This window comes from Alligator sinensis, unplaced genomic scaffold, assembly GCF_000455745.1.
Source record: "Alligator sinensis unplaced genomic scaffold, ASM45574v1 scaffold197_1, whole genome shotgun sequence".
Classification (NCBI taxonomy): domain Eukaryota; kingdom Metazoa; phylum Chordata; order Crocodylia; family Alligatoridae; genus Alligator; species Alligator sinensis.
In genome coordinates, this window is record NW_005842928.1 from 474,165 (window position 1) to 487,289 (window position 13,125).

At 40.0% G+C, this 13,125-nt stretch overlaps 1 long non-coding RNA gene across 2 annotated transcripts in view; it reads left to right on the top strand.

The window, feature by feature from the left end:
- Positions 1 to 727, top strand: part of LOC112548106 — an 11,203-nt gene extending 10,476 nt beyond the window's left edge. For both annotated transcript variants that reach the window (XR_003091912.1, XR_003091911.1), the window contains exon 3: positions 197 to 727. This is a non-coding gene — a long non-coding RNA (uncharacterized LOC112548106). The remainder of the gene's footprint in view (positions 1 to 196) is intronic.
- The last annotated feature ends 12,398 nt before the right edge of the window (positions 728 to 13,125 follow it).

A 13,125-nucleotide genomic window follows, 5' to 3' on the forward strand; every position in this document is an offset into this window, starting at 1 on the left:
CCGCTGCCTGCCCCGGGTGAGGAGTGAGGAGCTTACCTTCAGTAAGTGTCCCACACCCCATGGAAGCGGCACGCTCACAGACCACTACTCCTTAGAGGGAACATTGCTTGTCATGCCTGTGCCCTGTTCCTCATAGGACATGCAGAATCCTACTGAAGATCACATGAACTTATGCTTCTTTAAATGCCTTCCCCAGCCTCGTGCAGTTTGCTTCGATGTCAATGAATACCTGGCTATATCATCTGCTCTAACATGAATCATCATCAGTGAGTTATTTTCTGCTCCCATCAGGATCATCTGTAACATCAGGTCCATGTCATATACCTTGCTCCCAAGTGCATCCTTCTGTTTTGTGTCTTCCCTTATTAAAGTTCTGTTAATTCTTCCTAAGAATGAGTCTCAAATATTCACACTTGTTTTTCCTAGTTTTATTATCAATCCCTGGTCTTTTTTCCTTTCACTCTTCCTTCTGTCTGCAAGTCATATTATTCTCCCTAGTGATTAATGCACTCAGCCATAAAGTGGTATGGGATTTGAATGTCACATCATCTATTTCCCAAAACATCCTAACCACCAAGCTATACAACAGGCTAGATAAGGACACCCTCCACCTCTCATTTTGAAGCTGGGTCACTGGGCATCCAAGAGTGCAAGTGTCAGAAAACAAGGAGGCAACAAGGAGCCTGCCTCAATGGCCTTGGAAGGATGCATGGAGGGAGTCCTGAGTTCCAGTCTCTGTTGTTAGGGTTATTCTTTCTTTTTCACAAATGTGACAAATTGGAGAGAGTCCAGTGGATGATTTGGGGGCTGAGACTTATGACGAGAGGCTGGGGGAACTGGGCTTATTTAGTCTAGAGAAGACTGAGAGGGGATTTAATAGCATCCTTCATCTACCTGAGTGATTTGAAAGAGGATAGAGCTAGACTGTTTTCAGTGGTGGCAGATGACAGAACAAGGAGTAATGGTCTCAAGTTGCAGCAAGAGAAGTTTAGGTTAGATATTAGGAAGAACTTTCTCACTAGGAGGGTAGTAAAACACTGGAACAGGTTACTGAGAGAGGTTGTGGACTCTCCACTCTTGGAGGTTTTAAAGACCTGGCTAGACAAAGCTTTGGCTGGGATAATCTAGTTGGGGATGGTTGTGATTTGAGCAGGGGGTTAGACTAGATGATCTCCTGAGGTCCCTTCCAACCCTGACTTTCTATGATCCTATGATTTTAATGATTGTGTAAATGTAAAGTGCACATACAGTCCCAGAAGCAGGGGCTAGAACCAGGGACCCTTGGAAGAGCTACAGCCACAAGGTTACAGTCAGGCTCCTTCTTGCTTACCCTGAGTGTTGCCTACACATCCTAAATTAGTGTTGTCAATTTGATCAGTTTTTCTTATTATTTAAATTAAGTGTTTACATTACTGTTATCTTATCAGATTCAGTTGCAATTGGCCTCAATTTTTTACAGTAAGGACACTAAAAGACTTAATTGCAAAATGCTGAGATTTAAAGAATTTTCAGGAAATTGTGTTAAATAACATTCATGCCAAGTTAAACTTTCTATATGAGTATGGCAAAATCAGAAAATAAAAAATTACATCACTTTAGTAAGGCACAGTTAATTAAGCAGCGTAGGCAGTGCACTTTAAATCCAAAGACTCTGATTTCCAAACAACGCCCTTTATCATACCATTCTAGTTTTACTAGTTGACCTATCATGTTAAACCTGCTAATGTGCATCAGCTACTTAGATTCGTTTTAACAAAAAAAGCTTTACAGATAGCTAATACAATTTGCAATTTCACCTTAAACCAAAACATGTTCTTTCCAAGACTCTGTATTAACTTTGTGTTCTTTGTTTCTCAAGGACTCCCTATATTAGTCATGTACTTCTCGTGTTTTAGAACTTTGTTTGTTTTGTATGCTTATTTTTAGTTTGCATGGCACTTCTTAATTAATAATACTCTTACTTTTACCCTCTATTTACACTCTGCAGCCTTTTATTTACCCTAAATCTTTATTTTTACCAACATTTATATTCCCTAAGCAATTTTTTGAAAGGGGACGGAGGGGGAATGTTTTAGGTAACATTAAAGAGAAAGATGGGCAATGATGCTTATGTTTTGCATTTGTGCCTGGTGCCTGGTTACAACACTTACCCAGGAAGTGGGCGACCTAAGCAAAAATAAGGCTTTCTCTTGTTCTCCTTTACATTTGAAAATGAATTCAAGCTGACTGAGAGTATCATTTTTATGTGAAATTCACTGATGGAAGGAGTTGAATACAACAGTCAGGACAAAGCATAGGCCTCAGAATGGGGTGGGCCACCCAGGCCATGGCCCAACCAACTTTTAGCATGTTAATGTATATAACCCACAAATGCATAATTGTCATTCTGGTTAAAACTGTATAGCTATTTTTAACTGCATAGCTAGCTAAATTAACGTACTAAAAGTTGGTTGGGCCATGGCTCAGGTGGCCCGCCCCATTCTGCAGCCTATGGGACATAAGAAATAATTCAAAGGGATCTAGAAAGAATAGAAGGATGGGGACAAAGTTTGATAAACCTTGGAAAATTCAACCTAATATATTTAGGGAAAAGGGATTCAATACTATCCCATATTATTCATTACAAGGAAGAAACATGAGATACCATAGTGCTGAAATAGGCCCAGGATTAAACTTTCCCTTCAAATCTGGAAGTTGCAGGGTCACCCGGCAAGTAAAACCAAGCACTCTTTAACCTAATACACAAAGGCATTGCACTTCAAAGCAGGGAGGTTAAATCCTTCTCCATATGGCCCTAGGGTATCTGCACCAAGAATGCTGCTTTTGTTCTGGGCACCACATTCTCCCAAAGATATTTGACAAGCCAGAGGGAATTAACAGAAAAACAAAAACAACAAAAAACAACCTAAAGCAGTGTTTCACCAGCTTTTGATTCCTGAGGCACACTTTTTCCAAATTAAGATTACAGGCACGCTTCACCCTTACACCCAAAAAGGTGGGGGGTTTTCCCCAAACATATAACATATTCCTTTCTTCTGCCAAAGGAAATCATGTCAGTGTTGAGTGGTACTGTTAAAAAAAACTCCACAACTTTCCTGGATTTTGCAACACCCCAGCTGAGAATCACTCATGGAGACTGAAAATCTTTAAAGACATGGAGGGGGGGTCTTGAAGCTAAAAGAGATGAGAATCACTGATCTAGCTGGTGCTATTTATTGTGCCCTGCTCTTTCCACTGTCTGCCCCCTCCCAGCCCCTGGTCTGTACCTCAGGGGGCCAGGGCAATCCTCACTGCTGAAGCTGCCCCTGCAAAATCTCCCATGCTGGTGACCACCCCTGCAGCCCCTCCTGGGAGTGCGGGAGGAGTGGAGGGGATGAACTGGGCTGCATAGCACATCTCCATCTGTGCGTCGGTCTGCTCACAGCAGAGCACGCTGCTGGGAACACGAAGGGAACCAGCAGAGAGGCTGCCTGGAGGTGAGATAGGGTGAGACAGAAGTCCCAGAGGAGCAGCCACAAGTGCCACTGGAGTAGCTGGGGCAGGCACAGGATGCTGAACAGGGGAGGATAGTATTTTCCTCCTCACACATAGGGATCTTTCAGCACACTTCCATTGCTCTCACAGCGCACCCTTTGGGAATCACAGACCTAAAGGATCGAGGGCTGGAGAAACTGACTTACAAACAAGAGCTAATGATCTACTGATTAGCTCAAAGGTGACAAAGGTTAACACCCTAGAATTATACGAAAAGTAAAAAATAGCAAAGATGGACAAATTTATCCAGTGGTGGAAGCACCCTTTGCTTGGTACTTTCATAACCAGCTAGGACAAATGCTATAAAATGTTCTGCAAGTTATAACCTAGCATTGGGCAAGGAAATTGGCTGAATGATCTAGGTGTCTTCCATCTTGCTATCGTGCCGAGGACTTTAAGCTAGGTTCACAGAGGGACAGAGACCAAAGTAAGGCAACCTAGATAAAAGACTAGGAAGAGGAGATATCATGAGGAATATTAATGAGACTGGAATAGGGAAACTAGCGGGCCAATCAGCTAGTCATCTAAGATGCTTAAGTACTAATGCAAGCATGGGAAATAAACAGCAAAAACTAAAAGTCTTAATATGCAACAGAATTATGATCTACCTGGGATAACTCAGGCTCAGTTGAATAGTTCCCTTGACTGGAACGTTTGTCATGGATGGGTATAACTTGTTCAGGAAGGAAGGCAGGGGAAAAAAGAAGGAAGTATCTACACATAGATGAAAGATAAATATAGTTATTATGAAGTATAGAATGAAGAGGGACTGAACTGTTGAAAGACTCTGGGTTAAGATAAAAGGGGAAAATAGAAAGGGTGATGCCATGGTAGACCACCAAACCAGGTAAATGACGCTTTTTTTAACAACCAACTGAATGATCTACATCACAGAACCTGTTTTTATGGTGGATTTTAGTTACCATGATATCTGCTGAGAGGAGAACAGTAGTTAAGAGACAGATGAGAAAAATTTTGAATTGTGTTAGGGACAATTTTTTGTATAGGAGAAAACAATATGGTGTAGAGGAGGAAAAGTTCTTGTTTAGTTGCTCACTAATAGGGGAAATTGGCTGAGAACATGAAGGAGGAAAACAGCTCGGGTGACAGTGGTCATGAAATTATATAGTTCACAATCCAAAGGAAAGGAAAGAGCAAAGTAAAAACATTGAATTACAAAAAAAAACCCCACCAACCCAGTTAACAAATGAAGAGAACTGGAGAGCAGAATCCCATGGGAGACTGGTCTAAGGGGAAAAAAAGAGTCTAAATGAGTTGGTGGTGCCTTAGAAGAGGCAATATTAAGGGCTATCCGGATGTAAAGGAAGGACAGAAAGCATAGCAAGAGACCAGCTTGGCTGAACCAGTGAACTCTTCAAGTAGTTGAAATTCAGAAAGGAATCTTACAAAAAGTAAAAGTATAAGCATAAAAGTATATTACAAACATGCAGAGACAAAAATCAGGAAGGCCAAGGTACAAATGCAGAGACAACTGGCGGGAGACATAAAAGACAATGAAAAAGCATTCTATAAGTATGCTAGAAATAAAAGGAAGATCATGGAAACTGTAAGCCCATTGCATAATAGAGAGAGAAAGATGATCATGGATGATGCAGAGGAGACTGATGTCCTTACAATACTTTAGACTTTACAAAAAGTGTCCATTGTCAGATGGCAAGCACAGATAGCAGCAAAGACAGGAAAGCAGATAATCAGCCTACAGTGGGAAAAAACAGATTAGAGATTACTTATAGAAGACGATTGTTTCTAAATCTAGACCTCCTAGAAAGCACAAGAAATTGGCTAAAGTAATGGCAGAATTGCTGGCTATCATGTTTGTAAACTCATGGAGATAAAGTAAGGTCCCAGATTAGAAAAGGGCAACATAGTGTCCATTAGGGGTATGCAAAGCGGGCCCTATTCAATTTGGATTCGGCCTAAATCAGGGACAGTGACTCAGTTCGTTGATTTGGATCACTGTCCCTGATTTGCTTCGGCCAAAAGATTCGATGCTGATTCAGAGAATCAGCGATTCGGACATACACACAGCTTTAAAAGTTTTTTCTACATACCTTGAAGTAGCAGGCATGGCTCATGATCACTGCAATGCTGGGGCACATGGAGCATCCCACAGGAGTGTGGAGGGGTCCTCTGTGTGCTCGGCGGCAAACCCGGAAATGGACTGGAAGTACCAGCATGCTTCTGGTCCACTTCCAGGTCTGCTGCCGAGCACGCGGGGGAACCCCCCGTGCTCCTGTGGGACCCTTCATGCACCCCAGCATCACAGCACTCCCGAGCCCCTGCTACCTAGAGGTATCTAGAAAAAACATTTAAAGCTGTCTCTATGTGCGAATCTCTGAATCTCTCCAAATCGATTCGGAGGGTTCTGATTTGATTCAGAGAGATTAAAGGGTTCTCTGATTTGATTCAGTTTTGGAGATTTGGCCACCAAATCGGGCCAAATCTTTGTCAAATCAAATCAGGGACCAAAGCTTCAGACAACCATAGCATCCATCTTTAAAATAAAGGGAACATGAGACTACAAACCAGTCAGTCCAAATTCAATACCAGGAAAGATGCTATCTTTAAAGAGTCTGTTTCTAAGCATCTAGAGGATAATAAGGTTATAAGGAAGAGCTGACATGGATTTGGGAAGACCAGTCATGCTTAACCAACCTGGTTTCCTTCTGTGACAAGGTTACTGGCTTTGGTAATATGGGGAGAGCTCTACATGTGATATACCTCACCTGTAGAGAGGTTTCTGACATTGTCTCCCATCACATTATTGGAAGTAAACTAAGGAAATATGGTCAAAATGAAATTATTATAAAGTTACATGACTGATTGGATTATCATGTTCAAAGAATAGTTATCAAGGGCTTAGAGTCAAACCATGAAGAGGTATCAAGTGGGCTCCCTTGATATCAGATGGATCCAGTACTGTTCATGGAGGATAGAATTGTGACGATGCTTAGTTTTTTTTAAGACCACAGCAAGATGGATGGGATAGCAGATACTTTGGAGGTCAGGATTAGGATTCAAAATGACAGTAATATATTGGAAAAATAGTCTGCAATAAATCAGATTAAATTCACTAAGGACAAGCACAAAGTACTGCCTTTAGGATGAAACAAATGAACAAGCACAAAATAAGGAATGGCTGGCTAGGCTGCAGTATTTCAGAAAAGGATCTTGGGGTCATAGTGGATTACAACATGAATATGAGGCAGATTTGATTTATATGCCATGCTTTCCAACAAAGGCTCAGGGGAGTTTATAGAAGAAAGCAAAACAATTTATAAAATAAACATACAAGAGAACAAAATAAAACAGGAAAAGCAAAATAACTTATAAAAGCTGTGTGATATTATTGCAAAAAGCCTAAAAGTATACTGGGATGTATTAACAGGGGTATCATAAATAGGGATCTACTCAATTCAAGGCAGGGGCTGGCCAACTTGTGGGGAGATCACGGGCCCTGCAGCCATTTTCATGGGCTTATCGTGGTGCCCCCCTATTCCTCTGATTGGCAGAGGTCACCTGGTGGCCCCAACCCCACTGCTGATTGGTAAAAAGGGCTGTCCATCATACAGCCCCACCCTTCACTGCTGATTGGGTGGAGAGGGGCAGGACTGCATAACAGGCAGCCCTCTCAGCCAATCAGTGGTAAGGAGTGGGGCAGCAGCTATTTTACCTGCTCATTTTCATGTGGGCAGACCCATTTGGACTATTGGCTTCCATTGTGGTGCCAGCACTTTATTTTTAAAGTGTTTTTCCTTCAGATTTCACAGAGATAGACTGATTTCACAATTTCCATGAGATCTGTGAAGTCGCAATTTGAATAGGTCCCTAGTCATAAGCAAGTCACTGGAAGTGATTCTTCTTCTCCAGTGATTCTCAATCAGGGTGTTGTGCCACCCTGGGGTGCCTTGAGATCTTTTGCAGTGAGGCAGTGGGAGACCATGCAAGTAGGAGTGTGAGTCACTTTAAATAAAATAGATAATCTGAACATATAATGTGTATATATTCCTCAGGGGTGCCACGCAACACTAGCACTGTTGGTGTACAAACACGATTCACAAGATAAACCCAGAGATTTCAAGTAAGAATACAATGTGTTAAACACATTCTGACCTGTTGTGTCCTTCTGAGCTCTCTGCAACTGCAGAATTGCTCTTTTTTGTGTATGCAAAAAACAACTGAACATTACAAGCTGGCATTTTCTGAGGGGTGGCTTGAGTCTAAAAAGGTTGAAAACCACTGTTCTACTCTATTCAGTAATGGTAAAGCCTCACCTGGCATACTGTGTCCAGTTCTGGGCACTTCACTTCAAAAAAGATGTGGACAAATTGGAAGGAGACCAGAGGAGAGCAACAAAATAATGATGAGTAATCTAGAAAGCATGACATGTGAGAAAAGGTTGCAATAACCAGGATTATTTAATCTGAATAACAAAAGACTGAGGGGGAATTTGTTAAAAGTCTTCAAATACAAAAAGGGTAATTATAAAGAGGATGGTGATCAACTCTTCTTATCTTGTCCTCTTTGGTCACAGAGAAGTAATGGGCTTAAATTGCAAGAAAGGTTATTTAAATTAGATATTAAGAAAAATTTTCTAACTCAATGTATGTAATGTATTCTACTAGAATACATTAGCTAGAGACATTGTAGAACAGGTTAGCCATGCATTTGGCTGGGGTGATTTAGACAGAGGTGTCCCTGCCCTAAGCAAGGGCTTGTACTAGGTCTCCTCTCAACATCCCTTCCAACCTTACTTTTCTATGATGATGTCTAAGAATATTTGCAAATAGGGTTCTAGACTCAAAGGTAACAAGTGACTCTGAGTTCCTCAGCAGCTAGTTTCTAATCATGAAACATTCATTATGAAGCCTTATTTTCAGAAAGCCTGAGTTCCTCTCTTCTGAAAATCAGTCCTTTCTACATGTCACAATTTGGGCACTCCAAAATGGAATCATTAAAAATTATAAGTGAGTTGCTTTTTTAGAATATGTCCACAATTTTCAAAAGATGGCCATGTTCTCAGAAGTATAATTCAAATTCCTTCCCACTTTGAGCTAGAGAACAACAATGCCATGAAGAAGTGTGTGTTTATATTTATTCAAACCAAACACACATTTATCTTCTGCCTTATAAAGGACAAGTACATAAAATACAGAGGAAATGGCAGAAAAATACAAAAATAAGTTTCAGACTGAGATTATAGAAAAGGGAGAGGAGTTCTGGTCAGAATCATATGATAACACTGCAGTTACAAATTGGCAAGAATATCAATGGGGAATTATAATCAGATACTTCCGTAACCAGTCACAGAAAACAAACAAGTTTCAGCTGGATCTAATTTATGCAGAGAAGAGTGTGGTTAGATAGACAAACATGCACAAGGTGTCCCGGGTTATCGCTCCAAAATTAAACTTTTCTACATTCAAATTTGTGTAACATTTTAAAGGATTTTTAACAGAGAAATCCTGCTGTCCAAGTAAACCATTTCTCAAAGCATTTCTAGAAATCTCAGCATGACAAGCCAAAGAGAATTATCTATGAAGGACTGTGATTCTTGCAGCAAATAAACACTCATACCCTGATTAAGTTAACCAAGTCCTTCAAATGACTGATGTTATCCAAAAAAGGATATACTGAAAATGAAAAGAAAAACAACCAATCTCCATCGACATAATTTGTTATTAATTATTGATTACACAATAGTGAAGCCAGATCTAGAATCAAAATCAAACAAGAACAGCAGTTACACAGTAAATATAATGATTTGCAAGAAATACTCCAAAGCAGCACTTGTCTGTGGGGGTTAATTTTTAATTCTCCGATTACTGATAATATTATGCTTCATCCATGATTATTTTCTCTCTGGGAAAAATCTTTTGATATTAATTTTAAAATGAAGTATTTCTAAAAGGGCATTCATTACCAGTAGAAATAAAAATTGCACACAAAATAAATAAGGAAATTTATTGCAATGCATGTATTAGGGTAAAAAATTTAATGGTTAGATTACAAAATGTGTGTGGCCACTTTACATAAACAACAATGTATTAAGATACAGTAATGCAAACCATTTTTTTAGAAATGGATACCACTTTTTACGAAAACAAATTCACCTCTAGGTTACAACTTTGCATTGTGTCACAGTAGCAATGATCAAAAATCATTACCACCTGGTGGTTATTAAGTGAAATGCATTAATGATCTCAGTGAAGTCTCTAGTGGGCAAGTGTAAGCATGAGAGAAACAACAAACCTAAATGTAACCCTGGATGGAGATGTGAACAAAGAGGACAAAAATTGTATCAGCACAAAGAACAAACTACTCAGCCATCCCCAGTGGTCTCCTGACACATTAGGGCAAAAACCTGCTGAGCACAATATGTGGAATATGCCCAGAACACATAACAAGAGGAAATTAACAGCTCAAAGATGTGCATTCAAATGGTAATGAAGTGAGAGGTGCCATCAATAATCAATAAGGAAATGCAAGCAGCAGAGACTAAAAAAGGAAGCCTGGGACAGGGTGTGAATTTGTTTTAACAATAATGGATTTTTTTTTAATGAAAAAGTTATTTGTATTTTTTGAAGAATGTTTTTGCTTGACTTTAGCACTTTCATTTCAGTGGTCTGAGATAAGATATTCACAACACAGACACAGTTAATCCAAAGCTTTCTGACTCAAGGCTTCCAGTAATCCAAAACAATGTAATGTCGCCCAGCATCTAGTGCCTTGAAAATTCCGCATTAGTCGAAACCTTGACTGCATGAGCTTATTCAGTGTCTCCCATGACATTTGGATGATCAAGGTTATAGTGTACTGAGTGAGTCACATTAGATAAAATAGTTCATCTGAACATATAATGTGTATATATTCCCCATTGACATTTTTAAGATAAATTTACAGATTGTGCATCTGTACACATGTTCATGGCACTATCAGCCTGACAGTGAGATAGACCATACACATAGGCAGAAGAAAATATAAGAACCTCACACTCCTACCTGCATGGTCTCCCACTGCCTCACAGCAAGCAGGTGAAGTAAAGCAGGGGCTGCATGCCTTGCACTTCTCAACCTTGCAGAGATTTGGGTTTGGAAAGCTACCACTCCCAAGTACAATGCCCCAGGCAACAAACCTGAGATGGCATGGAGTGCTGAGTTCCCCATCAGTTCAACTCTGTCCCCCATAATGCACACAAAGCATTGAACGGTGAAGTGTAACACACAGGCTAGACCCCAGTAATCTGGTGCTTTGCTGTTGAACCCTATAATGACAATTATCAATCTAGAGTTACATGGTGATACATCTAAGTAGCACACAACAGAGAAAAGTCTCAAAGCCCTTACCTTTTCAAAACAGCCAGCTTCTACTTCCTATTCATGTTGACTTCTCAGATAAGTCAGGTCAACAATATAGTACACACTACTGAATTAAATCTTGCACAGCTACTGATGAGTACATGTGAACACTGCTTCAAACATATAGTGCGTTGTATCCTGAAATAGAAAATTAGTGGGATGGAAAACAGGCATTACAGTGTAGTTATTCAGTTACTTATGCTGTCCAGTGAATGCAATGGTATTGTTAAGTGGAGAGTGAATGTTTTAAAACCGGTTATTAGCTGGAGTACCACAATAGTAGCTTAAACCCCGGCACTGAATTTGATATGACTGTTGCTATACTTATCATTCCTTGCTTTTTCAGGGTTTACATAGAAAGAAACACACTTGAGCAACTTTAATTCTATATTAAGAAAGAAGTTGCTATGGGGGAAAAATAATTCTAGAGTTGTTACAAACCTTTCACAGAGCATGCATTATAAAATGCTCCCAATTCCCACAACTGGAAGTAGAAGCATTTATTCCAGTGCCGTATATAATGACAGTATTTATATCAGGTAATTTGGGGGTACTTCCTCACTGGTGCTAGTGTCAAAGGAGCTTAATTAATTAAGACTTCTCCTTCAGAGAAAAAATAGCCCCCTATCCTCAAAAAGAAGGAAATCTTCTGATGAACAACAAAGAGCAGAGACCTATGACAGAGCCTTTCCCTAATTGATTAGAGGTTAGAAGTTAGAAACCTGGAAAAGTTCCAACTTTCCTTGAAGTCTCACCAGTGTCTCCCTCTCTCAGATGTTCTGATTTGATCCTCTGCCAAGAGTCAAACTGTGGACAGAAAGAGCAGTGGCTCTCCTCCAGGCTTTCCTCACAAAATAGCTACGTGCATATGAATGGCAAAAATGAGATACTATCTGTTTAGGAGATTTTACTGATGTTCCAAATATGTGGGCACTCCTTTAGCTTGTTTCTCCCTTGGCTGGGCCTAAAACTGCCCGTGGGAACTCCTGCTAGATTCCTTGGGTTTGGCTACTTCTAGATGAAGGAGAAGAGGAAAAATAAGTAGTGATGCTCTTTCTGATGGCTCTGACTTTGGGCATGCAACTGAGAGAGCATGTATATTAAACTGTATGGTACTCTGCTGTTCTTGCCTTCTTACACAATGAATGAAATTGTTAATAATGTTGGCATTTAAACCATCACCAATAGGCATAGGCATGTGAGGCAGCATGTTCCCATGAAAACAGAGCCAGTTTGCACCTCTTAGAGTTGTTTTAGCCTGTCTTCAGACACGTTGCAGCGCACTCCTAAATGTTTCAGTCACATTATGGAGATTTTCTTCACAGCCATGAGAGCCAAAGACTTACAGTGCTAGGGGGCAGGGGAGGAAACAGGATGACATTATACTGAAGGCACAGATTCTGGAAACGAAGAGAGCCACTTCAGATAAGTTCTGGTGTACCAGCTGCCCACATACCACTTAAAGTTAAGTCCTGAGAGCTCAATTCTGTAAGGAGATCAGCACCTCAAGAAATAACCAAAATCATTGAACAACACTGAAATCAAGCGAATTCTCAGCAATCTACACCATGCCTGACAGCAAACATTGAAGGAATCAGACCCAACCCTCCTGTCATTTTTACTAATGATTCCAAAGGGATTAGAATAAATCAGAGCCACAGATCCACCTATCCTGAACCCCAAATACCCATATGTAGTACAGCAGATAAAGAACGTCTACCTGTAGAATGCTCCTGGCACACTAGTGCCTGATCCAAACCCAGGGAAGTAAAAGGAAAATATTTCGTTGACTTTAACAGGCTTTGGATATGATATTTGTTGCATCACCTCTCTGGCATTCTACCTGAGCGATAAAGAAGGAGGAGCAAGATCTATCCCTGTAATTGGAATTGACTGTTCATACAAATAGGGTTACAGTAGATTTTTCAGAACTGCATAATCTTAGTTATAAGAAACTAAGCAGGAGTAGGTATCTGTAATATAATTAATACTATTCTATTATAGTATAAATATTATTAACTTGCACGATAAATGTGGAAAATTCCTATATGCTCATTGCATTACTGTATAAGCATACTTATAACATAATTGCATTACTTGAAAAGGCACTTAAGGTATATTCCTTAAGATATTTAAAGAATATAATATTTTCAGTATATATTTCTAATCTGCTGCAGACAGATTTTCAGATAGCATAAATTGTTCCCTTGGT